We start from the raw sequence: 12417 nt of genomic DNA, 5'->3' as shown, positions 1-12417 counted from the left end.
ATGATCTCTGAGAAAAAAAAATTCAGTCAAAAACTTTTGGAGGTCTGGTGAGATGGCTCAGCAGGTGCTTGCTGCCAAGCAGACAACCCGGATTTGATCCCTGGAACTTCCGTGGTAGGAGAGAACTGACTCCCAGCGATTGGCCTCTGACTTCCACAGAAAACTGTGTTTCCCCTCCCCCATATACATACCCTTTGTGTGCTAGATTTTCAAGTCCAAACTGTGTTCCGCTGGCCTCCCTCCCTGCTGTGGATCTGGCTTCTCTCCGGATAAGAACAATAGCTTCTGATTATAGCCCCACCCCCTCGCCCCACCCCACCCCACCCCCGAGCTACCCTTAGAATGAAATGTAAAACCACCTGAACACTCGAAGTTCGTCGCTGAGAGATCTTCACCTTCTGTTGGAGTCATGCTGAACAGTGTGAGTTCTCCCAAGCCCTGGCAGACTCAGGCCTCTCTCTGCCTGTTAGTGCATCTTGTGCCTTCTGCCCAGAACAACCGGTCCCTCTCATTGGGCAATTACCTTTCACCCGCAGCTCATTCTGTCTCTCTTTGAATCACTTTTCTCATCCGTGTGTTGCCACTTTGTTTTTGGACAACAAAGTCTCAACAAAGTTTCTGTGGGTTGCAGTGCGGCATCTTGACTGTAAGGTATCATGGAGAAGTTCTTCTCTGTGGTGGTTGATGGTGGTATCGGGACTTCGTGTAGTTGGATGCCCATTTGTTTCCCAGAATTTGGGGAATTTTTTATTTTTGTATTGAATACATTTTTTCTGTGCTCCCTATTTAATCTCAGCAGTTTCTACCCTTGAATTCTTGGTCTCTTTTTCTCTCTCTCTTTTAAAGCTTCGTTTGCTTTGTTGATGATTAGAGGTAGCGTTTTCTCCATCCTGGATACTTTTGTTTCCATGTGCTCATTTTCTCTGTTGGTGAACTTTTTATTTGATTCATTATTTCAAACCCTTTGACTTTTATTTTGAAATACGTTCCCTTGCTGAATTTCTCGTCCACACCCCTGACTCCCTCCCCGCCCCACACACATTACTGACTACAATGGCTTTCTTCTCCGGGTTCTGAAGTGCTTTTCTCATGTCTGCTCCCTGATTGGTGATTTATCTGAGGTCATTGATCACTTTTACGAGGAAACTTTTGAGTTCCTCACCTGGCATTTGACCTATTTCAGTTCCTCAGTGGTCAAGGAGTTATGCTCTTTTGGAGGTGCTTTGTTTTAGTATGTTGTGTTCCTGCAATGCAATTTTCACATCTGTTGGATAACTCTTCTGTTTTTTTTTTTTTTTTTTTTTTTTTTTGAGGGATTTTTCTTAGTGAACAGCCTACACCTTTTTGCTAGTGAGTGAGTGTGTGTGTGTACTTGCACATGTGTATGTAAATCCAAGGTTGATGTCAAGAGTCTTCCCTGATTGATCCCTCTTATTCATTGGTGAAGTTCTCTCAAATGAACACACTTTGCCAATATATCCAGTCTGGCAAACTACTTTCTCTAAGGATCAGTGTCTTTGCCTTTTGAACAATAGAATTATCAATGGGCCCGCCACATTCACTCAACGTTTACATAAGACTCGGGGTCTGAACTCTGAGCCTCATGCTTGTAAGCTCTTTGTCCCTTGAGCCATCTCCCCATCCTGAGCAGTGTACTCTGGAAGATTGTAGTCCCCAGTACCACTTTTGGATGAAATTTCTGCTTCCTGTCTCCAGCTGGAGAGCTGTACATTTGAAGCTGTGTAGGGTTTACTTCATTTCACTACATCACCATTGCTGGGTGTGTGAAAAACTGGGAGACAAGCCAGAGTGATCTCAGGAGCATGTCCAGGGCTCCACTGGGACAATGAGACCCAGAGGTTCCTCCTCTTTATTCCCTGATAGTGAGGGTTTCGGTCATTTCCTTTTCACAGGGCTCAGCTCTGCAGTGAAAATTGGGCCCCTTCTTGGGACCTACACTACCTTCCTACTCTCCTGACTGACATATGATATGCTCCTATCTCTAGCACAAGAACTGGATAATAGGGAAATATGTTAAAGTACACAGCCTCTAAAATAGAACCCCCAAACCTAGGGGTTCTCAAATATTTGGATCCCCCTTCTAGCCCTCGGTTGAAGGGTAGGGGAGAAAAGAGAGTAAATAGGACAAGGGGGTGTGCACCTGTTTAGAAGTAATGCATTGGGGGCGATTCCAATCTCTGTTGTCAGGATACCAGCAGTCCAGTGTAGTAGTATCAGGAGAGCAAACACAAGTCAGCATCAATGGCACAATCCAGCAGAAACAGCCAGGCCTCTGCTGAATTAGCAGGAGTCAGCGGGAGTAACCAGAACCAGCCTAGTCCCAAGGAAAAGTTCTGCAAGGCTAGCTAAGCAAGTGCCCCTCACTGTCTGTTGAGTCCCACGTGTATTCTCTCCAAACATCATGTGTCCTTTAATGAGTCTTGCTTCAGCAAAACATCACATGAGTCTGCATCACATGACATCACCAGAAATTTCCACCTCAGTCCTCAGGAAAGGGCTAAAATATTTGCTTATTTTTTTGGTGATGATGGTGATGATGATGGTGGTGGTGGTGATGATGGTGGTGGTGGTGATGGCTGTATTGTGATGTGTGTGTGTATGCGGGCACACATGCACTCATACTTGGGAACACTTGGGTCATTTGTAAGGGCAGTATGTGCTTTTCATTGCTAAGCCATCTCTCTAGCACTAGATCTTTGTTTTCTAGGTATGATTTAAAATAGGTGCTATTTATTAAACTGAGGAAATACCTTTGAATTTTTAGTTTCTAGAAAAGTCTTTTTCTTCAGAATGATAAAGTGGTGAATTTCATCAAATGCTTTTTCTGTGTGTTATTAAGATTTTTATTTTTTTTACCTTATTAATGTGGTAGATCATAAATGTGTCACATCATTAATATGGCTGATAAATGTTTGATACTGAGCCAACATCAAAAATTTGCAAAGAAAAATTCTATGAACTCCACTTAGTAAATGACTGAATGAAGCAGTTAAATCTCATCATGTGGTAGATTTCATCACGAACCATTTTTACCACTAACCCAGTAAACATGTATGGAATAAAAACATGTAATTGATTAAATCCGGTATTTGAAGAAAACAGAAACCAAAACAAAATACTTGCTCCGGTAGCGCCTTGGGAGTCTAAGCTTCTTTGTTGAATGCTTTTGCAATCTGGCCATGTGCCCTTTGGAAATGCAGCTAAGTCAAGATGAAGCTTTGTGTTATTAAAAGCACTTTTCTTTTTTGAATCATTGTATAAATTATTCACTAATAATAGTATAATGAAGAGAAGTATTGTAGAAGGCAGAAATAAAAGAACAAGGCACAAACTAAAAAGAAAAATTATAAGAAACTCCATTTAATACTGATATGTACATATTGCTGAACTCAATGAATTAGTATTTTACAGAAAAATTTTAAAGTCTGTACTCATGAACCATGTGCTTTACAGACTTATTTTTTTCTTTAATGTCTGACCTCCATTCTCCTGAATTTGCTCTTCTTGTAATGTTGATATCAGGAAATGGATTGAAGAGTATTTCTTAATCTGGTTTTTTTTTTTGTTTTGTTTTGTTTTTTTTTAGAATAGATTGTGTAGAATAAATGTAATTTTTCTTTAAATGATTAACATGATATCAGAAGCCCCACTAGCTCATAAAGGAAAAAAAGGAAAATAAAGAGACTCGAAAACAAAACAAAAAACAAACAAACAAACAAACCCAGAATGATGAGGTCAGCAGGGAGGAAAGCGAAAACACAAACACAAACATCTGTATTACTTTTTATAGTAACCATGTACTTTACAGCCTTATTTTTTTTTTTTAATGTCTGATCTCCATTCTCCTGAATTTGCTCTTCTTGTAATGTTGATATCAGGAAATGGATTGAAGAGTATTTCTTAATCTGTTTTTGTTTTTTGTTTTTTTTTTTGTTTGTTTTTTTTTTTTTTTTTTTGAATAGATTGTGTAGAATAAATGTAATTTTGTTTTGTTTTGTTTCGTTTTGTTTTTTGAGACAGGGTTTCTCTGTGTAGTCCTGGCTGTCCTGGAACTCACTCTGTAGACCAGGCTGGCCTCAAACTCAGAAATCTGCCTGCCTCTGCCTCCCAAGTGCTGGGATTAAAGGCATGCATCATCACCTCCCGGCTGTAATTTTTCTTTAAATGATTAACATGATATCAGAAGCCCCACTAGCTCATAAAGGAAAAAAAGGAAAATAAAAGAGACTCGAAAACAAAACACAAACAAACAAACAAACAAACCCAGAATGATGAGGTCAGCACGGAGGAAAGCGAAAACACAAACACAAATATCTGTATTATTTTTATAGTAATCATGTACTTTACAGCCTTTTTTTTTTTTAATGTCTGGCCTCAATTCTCCTGAATTTGCTCTTCTTGTAATGTTGATATCAGGAAATGGATTGAAGAGTATTTCTTAATCTGTTTTTTTTAGAATAGATTGTGTAGAATAAATGTAATTTTTCTTTAAATGATTAACATGATATCAGAAGCCCCACTAGCTCATAAAGGAAAAAAAGGAAAATAAAAGAGACTCGAAAACAAAACGAAAAACAAACAAACAAACAAACAAACAAAAACCCAGAATGATGAGGTCAGCAGGGAGGAAAGCGAAAACACAAACACAAACACAAACATCTGTATTACTTTTTATAGTATCAATAAACACTCAGAAATCAAAATTGAAAACACAAGAACTTTAGGAGATGACTCAATCGCTAAAGTGTGTGCTGTATACGTGTAGGGACCTGGCTTTCACTCCCAGCACCCATATAAAAGCTTGTGTGACAGCGTACACCCATCACCCCAGTGCCCGGGAGGTAGAGACGGGCAGGGGGGATCCCTGGGGCTTGCTTGCCAGCCAGCCTAGCTAAATTGGCAAGCTTTAGGTTTAGTGAGAGACCCTGTCTCAAAAAATAAAGGGTTCGCGGAAGAAGACACTTCCGTGAACCGCTGGCTTCCAAACACAAATGTGTACCCTCACCAATTCAGTATTATTTATAGCTGCTCAAAGATGAAATTCTTAGGCATAACTGCAACAAAATACATAAAAGACCCAAGCACTTCCAAGTATAGAACCTGACTGAGGAAATAAAATACCTAAATAGATGAAAACTTACTGTGTTCCTGGGTTTAAATTTTCAACTGACTTAAGCTGTCAGAAATTGATACAGTCTTAAATAAATTCCCATTAAAGTCACAGCAACATCTTTTTTTTTTTTTTTTGTAACACAGATAAGAGAATTCTAAGATGTGTACTTAGAACAGCCAAAGGAATTAAAATAACCGAAAGGATAAAGCTTCACGAGTGTCTCCAGGTGTTACCTAGCTATGTAGTATTGGCAGAGGGGTTGACCCACTGACTGAAGCAAGACCCTGGGAACAGATCCAAAGCAATTTAATAGGACAGCAATTCTTTCAATGAAGGAGCTGGAGAGCTCAGATCTCCATGAGCAATTATATACATCTCTGGTTAAACCTCCCTGTATGCAAAAATCAACTCAGAATGGATCCCAGAGACAAGCACGATGTGAAAACTCTAAGACAGAGAATCAAATCATCAGGACATAGGCTTGGAGAGTAAGTACATATGGTAATAGGAAGATGAGAACATCTACTAAAGAAAAAAAAAATCAATTCATCAGACCCAGTTGAGATTAAAAATGACTTTGTTAAGAAGACAAAAGGATAGCTACATATGGGGGGATATTTGCCAGCCGCATCTGTCGGATTTGCATCTTGAATGTGATGTCTGTGTTTATAGATATTTATGTGTGTGTATACATGTCACTCAAGACATAGCAGGAAAACAATCCAATTAGAAACTAGAAAAATCAAGGGTGTGTAGATGGCACAGGAAAAGATTGTTCAAAGTCACTAGCTGTTACAAAAACAATTTAAGGACATGAGGAGCCATCACTTCATACCTACAAGAAAGAGAGGGGAAAAAAGAGATAGTACTAATTCTGTTGAGGATGCAGGAAACCGAAGCCCTTACCCATCGATGGTAGGCAGGTAAAATGGTACTGCTGCTCTGGGAGAGTTTGGTGGTTTCTTCCACAGCTGAGCATGTGCGTACTCTGAGACCTCCTAAATCATACTTCTGGGCACTTACCCAGAGAAACAGAAATTTATGTCCATACAAACTTGTACAGAAATGCCAATAACGGCTTTTAGCACAATAGCCGAAAGTTGCAAAGAATTTGAAGTATCTTTCAGTAGGTGAATGGTCAGATTCTGTATGGTACATCTGCACACTGAGAAACCACAGCTGACCCCATGAAGCTTCAGGGATGTTATCCTGTGCAATTAGAATCAAAGTCTCCAAAGGCAAAATATGGCACGATTCCATCGATAGAACGCTATGTTTCCTGTTAGTTTAAGCTTCCTCCAGCCCATTGCAGAGCTACTGCCTGTCTAGGGCAAGCTAGCTCAATGCCCAGTGCCTTCACTTTAGCCAGTAACAGCCTGCTGCTGGGTGTGGTGGCATGTAGCCTGTATATGTATATATATACATAGCCTGTATTCCTGGTACTTGGGAGGTGGAGGCAGGAGAATCAAAAGCTAGGGGCTAGTCTTAGCTACCCAGTGAGTTTGATGTCTGCCTAGGCTAGAAGAGACCCTGTCTCAAAGCAATAGCAGTAAGAAAGCCAGATTCTTGCTCTCCCCCATGGATGTAGTGCCCTCCCTGGTTACCTACCCTGGGTCTTCTCAGGGTGGAAAGGTAAGAATCCTTTTGCTTTCTTCAGCAGTTCAGAGGCCTGAGGTGTAATTAAGCCACATTCCAATTCGTCCCTGCAGTGCCTGCACTGCACTCTTGTTCAGAGGGACGGGCAGACAGACTCCTGGCATTTACCATACCTGGTGAACCAGGCCATTTTAGTAGTGCCCCTGCACATAAACAAAGAATGTGCCCCTCAGGAGCCACCCAGGCTTGCACACAGGCCCCACTGGCAGCCTCACTGCAGTGCCGCCCTGAGCTCTTGGCTGCCGCAGCTCTTTATATAACAGGACTTCTAGATGCTTTGTGGGGCAGCTGGCTCCGAGGGATTTCTCGTTTTTCAGATATTTATGCCTTAAACAGAAAACCAAATACTGCTGGTTTTCGTCTCCCGTCTCCTCACAGCATCATTAGTAGCTTTCAGGAACTGTGCTCTGTAAGTGAATCTGCCAGCTTGTCACTGGTGAGTTTTAAGTTCCCCATGACACTTGAAGAAATGCCCAGAATAGCTCCAGCCAGCCAGCCAAGCAGAGCTGGGGAGACAGTGGCTCAGAAGACTGCATTTATGGAGAGCAGTGGGGAGCTCATCCAGAAACCCCTAATAGTGTGCCTCTTGCACCCAGGAGCTGAGCACATGGGCGGGGGGGGGGGGGGTTGCTTCCAGCCTCTTGTTCAGAGCCCCTGTTGTGGGGGGAGGGGGACGGCAAGCAGGCTGGGGTTCCACTGCACAGGCTACACTGAGGGACTGGATTCCCAAAGTGCACTCTATCATGGAATATTCACACGCTGCCAAGGTCAAGGAAAGTAAGTAGAGCCCAGGTAAGAGTGGCATTAAGTGAAGCCGCAAATGTACAGAGAAAATCATTACACAATTTTACTCAGTTGGTAACCCTTAGGCCCTTGTGCTATATGATCTTTGCAAGGGATGGAACAGATATAAAGGTTGAGGAAGCAGGGCTTGCTTTCAAAGAGTTCTACATCTTCAAGAAGCAACAGACCCCCTAAGCAATTAGAGTGTCACACATGCAGGGCTGCTATGGACAGTTATTCAGATACTTCATTGCATGAATACTGACCTTATGAGGCAAGTGAGTTCGTATTGTTACCAGCAAGGTGCTGCATCCTTGTCAGGAAGGGGCAGCTTTTCTAGTGAGGAAAACTCATGTGAACATAAGCCCAGAGCGTAACAAATTTTCTAGTAATATTTTCTGCAGATTCTTCCAAATACTAACCACTGGTGGCTAACCTGATGTAAACCCCTCCCTGAAATCTTGGTGCTTTCATCCCTGAAATAGTCACAGAGGTATTTGCTTTGTGACTAGGAAGCTGACTTATTCAGTAAAGTGTTTTGCCCTGCAAGCAGGAGGATCAGAGTTCAGGACCCAGGTGCAAGAGTCAGAACCGGGAGACCGTCAGGAGGATTCTGGGGCCTCACTAGTCAGTGGTGTAGTGTACTCAATGAACTTCAGGCCAGTGGAAACAACGACAATCAAACAAAATACCAATGTGTGTAGTCTCAGAGGACACACACCTAGGATCACCTCTCATCTCTATACACATCCACAAACCCACATGTGCACTGGGCACAAATATGACTACTTATTCCCATATGAGCACATGCACACACATACACACATACAGAGAGAGAGAGGAGAGAGGGAGAGAGAGAAAGAAAGAGAGAGAGAAGGAGAGAGAGAAGGAGAGAGAGAGAGAGAGAGAGAGAGAGAGAGAGAGAGAGAGAGAGAGAATGTGAACAATAATGGTTTGGGGTGTTATGCCAACAGGTAGAGATTTCAGTGAAGAGTGGCAGCTGAGCATGGTGGTACAGTTTATATATAATCTTAGCACTCTAGAGGTTGAGGCAGGAGGATTGCTAATTGGAAGTGAGGCTGGACTAGCTAGTAAAGATAACATCTCGAAAATAAAGATGAGATAAAATAGAAGCTTCTAGAATGCTGAGCAAAAGAGGCTGGGTGTAGTACCACACACAGAGAGACTCCTCACAGCATGGTGAAGGGGACGTGTTACCTCTTCCTCAGGTGGTTAAAATGCCACCTTCTGCTACACATCTGTCCGAAGGTCCCTGACATTCAGCTTCTGAGACTTCTTGCTTTACTAGAAAGAATCTGCAGGGCACCCATCACCGAGCTGTCTAACAAAGACAGTGACAAGCCCAATCCAGGCAGCTGGAGCAGGATTGCTATTTCAGTTGCTGACAATGTCAAACAGATGCTTGTAACATGCTGTCAAATCGGACAAAAAGGACAGTACTCTGAGCTTAGGCAGGATTCTGTTATCATTTTGAGGGACACACACACACACACACACACACACACACACACACTAAAATTAATTTAGAAAATCCCGCAGGCTGGATCTGCATACCTATGAAGACTGTAGCCCAGGGACTCTCAGAAAGACCAGTGATGACAAGCAAGGAATCTGACCTGTCAAGATGACAGAAATGTGTAGAAGGAAGAAGCCAGGGTTGCATGCACTGTAGTCTCTCTCTCTCTCTCTCTCTCTCTCTCTCTCTCTCTCTCTCTCTCTCTCTCTCTCTGTGTGTGTGTGTTTGTGTGTGTGTGCCTGTGTGTGTTTTGAGACAGAGTTTTTCTGTGTAGTCCTGGCTGTCCTGGAACTCACTCTGTAGACCAGGCTGGCCTCAAACTCAGAAATCCGCCTGCCTCTGCCTCCCAAGTGCTGGGATTTAAGGCGTGCGCCACCACCGCCCGGCCTGCACTGTAGTCTCTAAGGAACATTCCATTGGGTTTTTCTAAGACCCGGGGAAATGCTGCTGCCACTCCACAGGGAGAGAAGTCTAGTTTCAGACAAGGCAACAGTAAGCTATCAGATGGTGCAGTGAGGAAGGGTAATGCCAGGCCATTACTCCAGAGCCTGCGCCAGCCATGTAGATTGTGTAGCACCCTTAAACTGGCCTGGGTTTCCCCATATTCGTTGGTTTTTCACTTTGCTATAATTTTCATTTGTAGTGTGAAGATCCAAATACCACTGGAGACTCTGCCCACCATTAATGACCCCCTCGCTGACCTTCGTAGTAAGTCATTTCCTTGTATTTCTCTCATGAAGCCCGTATGTCAGGAGATTATCTTGCTATGTTCTCAGTCAGCATCAGCAAGGGCTGAATCAAAGTATAAGCAAATTCTGTTCAGCGTTCTCCGCTCCTGTTAGCAGTTCTGCACAACTGGTTTGGGAGATATTGGCTCAAAAATGCAGGCAAATGGCAGGCTCCACCTCATATTGTATATTCCATTGTCTTAATGAGAAGAACTTTGGGGGTTCTTGGCCTGTAGTGATGGAATGCTTAAGATGCCTGAAGTCAGAGATCCGACACTGGCGTGGAATGATAGCCGGGTGTCTTAGTTCATCCTTGAGGCATGGAGGCTGGTAGAAATGTCACTGTCACAGACCTGAATTGGTCTGGAAGCTGAACTATAACTTGGTTGAATCTTCTGAGGGCTACATAAGTAGTTCGATATGGGTTTGGTTGTGTAACTTGTTGAGGCCGGATGCTTAGAATGTGGGAAGCAGGCTCCTCAGACAGCAAGGGGTAGTTTACAGCAAAGAGTTGCTTCAACCCCACTCCCTCCCTGCCACAGGACCTTTGCCAAGAGTTTTTGCTTGATTCACATCATAGCTTCCTTTGTCTTTCCCCACAAGACTAAATAGCCACTTTGTATCCAGTAGGCCTGGGTATATGTGAGACCTTCTTGGACCACTCTCAACAGAAGTATCTGCCTGCTTCCCTTAATTTTTTCCCCATATTTGTTGCTTTTATTACACATACTAGAATTTGAAATAATTTTATTGTTTTCTTATATGATTCAAGATTTTCTGAGGGAACAGAACTGATAGAATATTTACATCTATAGAGTTTATTAGATTGGCTTCTAGGATGCTGTCTGAGTAGCCCAATGTCTGCCTCACACTAGAGAGGCCACGAATCCATAGTAGTTCAGTCCATGGGGCTGGATGTCTCAGAAGCTCAATGTGGGGCTGGGCTTGCCAGAACAGTATGGTAGAATGGGATTCTGCGCTAAGTGGGCAGGGGCTATAGCTGACCTGCACAGGACTTTTGTGTAACTTCAATAACAGTGACTTTGGGTATGTGCAACACTGTCCATGAGTGTACAGTCTGCCAGGTGGAGAACTGGCTCGATTCAGTTCCTTCCTGTTTGTTTGGCTGGATGTCTGTGAGGTAAACAACACAAACCATAGTATACAGTGACACTGAGTGGACAACGTATCTAAGGCTGGGAATCTTTTTCCTTGTGTTGCTAATTGGACCCTGTGATGCTGGTTAGTTTGTGTCAGCTTGATACAAACTGAGGTCATCTGAGAAGACCGGACCTGTTGAATAACAACCTTCATCAGCCTGGGACATTTTCTTTGATGAGTGGCTGGTCCGTGGCTGCGCTGGTCCGTGGCTGCGCAGGTGAACTGGCTTGTCAACGAGAAAGTCGGGGGGGGGGGGGGTGGGGGGGAGGCGGGGGGGGGGAAGGGAGGAGGCAAGCCAGCCAATAGCATGTCTCTGTGAACTGTAGTCAGGCTCCTGCCTCTTCTCCTTGCTTGCGGTCCAACTCTGAGTTCCCTTGGTGGTAGGCTCTTTCCAAGTGTATGCCGGAGTAAACCTGACTTAAATTGTTTTTGGTCAGAGTGTTTTATGACAGCAATAGAAACCAAACTAGGATATACCTTGTCTGCAGGGCCTTCCTATAGCCCTTCATTACCTTTCTCAGCCATGGTAATGTCAGTGGAGCCTGACTGCAGGAGTTAAGGAGCTTGAGAGAGTGACTGATATATACCAGCCAGCAAGTTAGACACCTGGTGTGCAACGATGAATGTGACTTAGTTTTTTTTTTTTTTTTCAGTCTCCTTGAGGCTAGAAGGCGGAGGAGAGGATCCTGGGATATCTAAAGTACCAAAAGGGACCTCCCCGCTCCAGGGTACAGGAGCATCAGCCTCAGGAGATGGGAAAGGAGCTGAGTGCTCCCGAATTGCCAGCTGTGCAGGGAAGCTGTGAGGTGGGTGGTTCAGGCAGGAGAGGCTGAGAGAAGTAGAGAGGATGTCCGTCCACGTGGAGGGTGGCAGAGGAGATGGTTGTAGAGGCTTGTGAGAAAGGTTTCTCAATACACATCAATTGACCCATCATGAGCTGGCTCTTGTCCTAAGCAATATAGAGGGACTTGCGTGCTCCGAAGTCTGGCCCAAGCCCTGAAGAGGCAGGTGGTGGTGAGGTCTGCTTTGTGGGAGGGAGGCTGTGAGGATTATGGAGCCCTGTACAGCCTGTTTCTAACACTCAGCCCACACGGCACCAGGCACACACTTGTGCACGCTCAGCCCTGCTACTTGCAGTGTGCATTCTTCAGATGGCGCTGCGTAGCTCTCTGCACAGGCAGCAAGGGAAGGCCCTGGTTCTCATCCAGGATTATTTGAGGTTCACCAGCCCCCTACTGTCTCTACCCAGATCTCTTCAAAGCCCTCTGTGCCCACTGTTCTGCCAGGTGCCAGGACAGCTGGATCCTGGCTGGCTGCTCTTGGTGTCTCTCTAGGACTCAGTTTCTCCAGCAGCCACAGGGCTGGATTCCAACGGTGGAAACCATCAGCTTTTAAGGTCTGGTCTCAGAAGTACTTGG

At 43.9% G+C, this 12417-nt stretch overlaps 1 long non-coding RNA gene across 1 annotated transcript; it reads left to right on the top strand.

Moving 5' to 3' along the window:
• Positions 1 to 336: 336 nt before the first annotated feature.
• On the top strand, positions 337 to 11698 carry LOC117693708 (uncharacterized). The gene is made up of 3 exons (XR_013105533.1): positions 337 to 421; positions 9754 to 9818; positions 11653 to 11698. It is a non-coding gene; the product is annotated as an uncharacterized LOC117693708 (long non-coding RNA).
• Positions 11699 to 12417: the final 719 nt, after the last annotated feature.

The sequence above is a fragment of the Arvicanthis niloticus genome, chromosome 21 (assembly GCF_011762505.2).
Source record: "Arvicanthis niloticus isolate mArvNil1 chromosome 21, mArvNil1.pat.X, whole genome shotgun sequence".
In the NCBI taxonomy this organism is placed as follows: domain Eukaryota; kingdom Metazoa; phylum Chordata; class Mammalia; order Rodentia; family Muridae; genus Arvicanthis; species Arvicanthis niloticus.
Note: the sequence above shows the minus strand (reverse complement) of the source record. Positions and strands in the feature narration are given on the sequence as shown.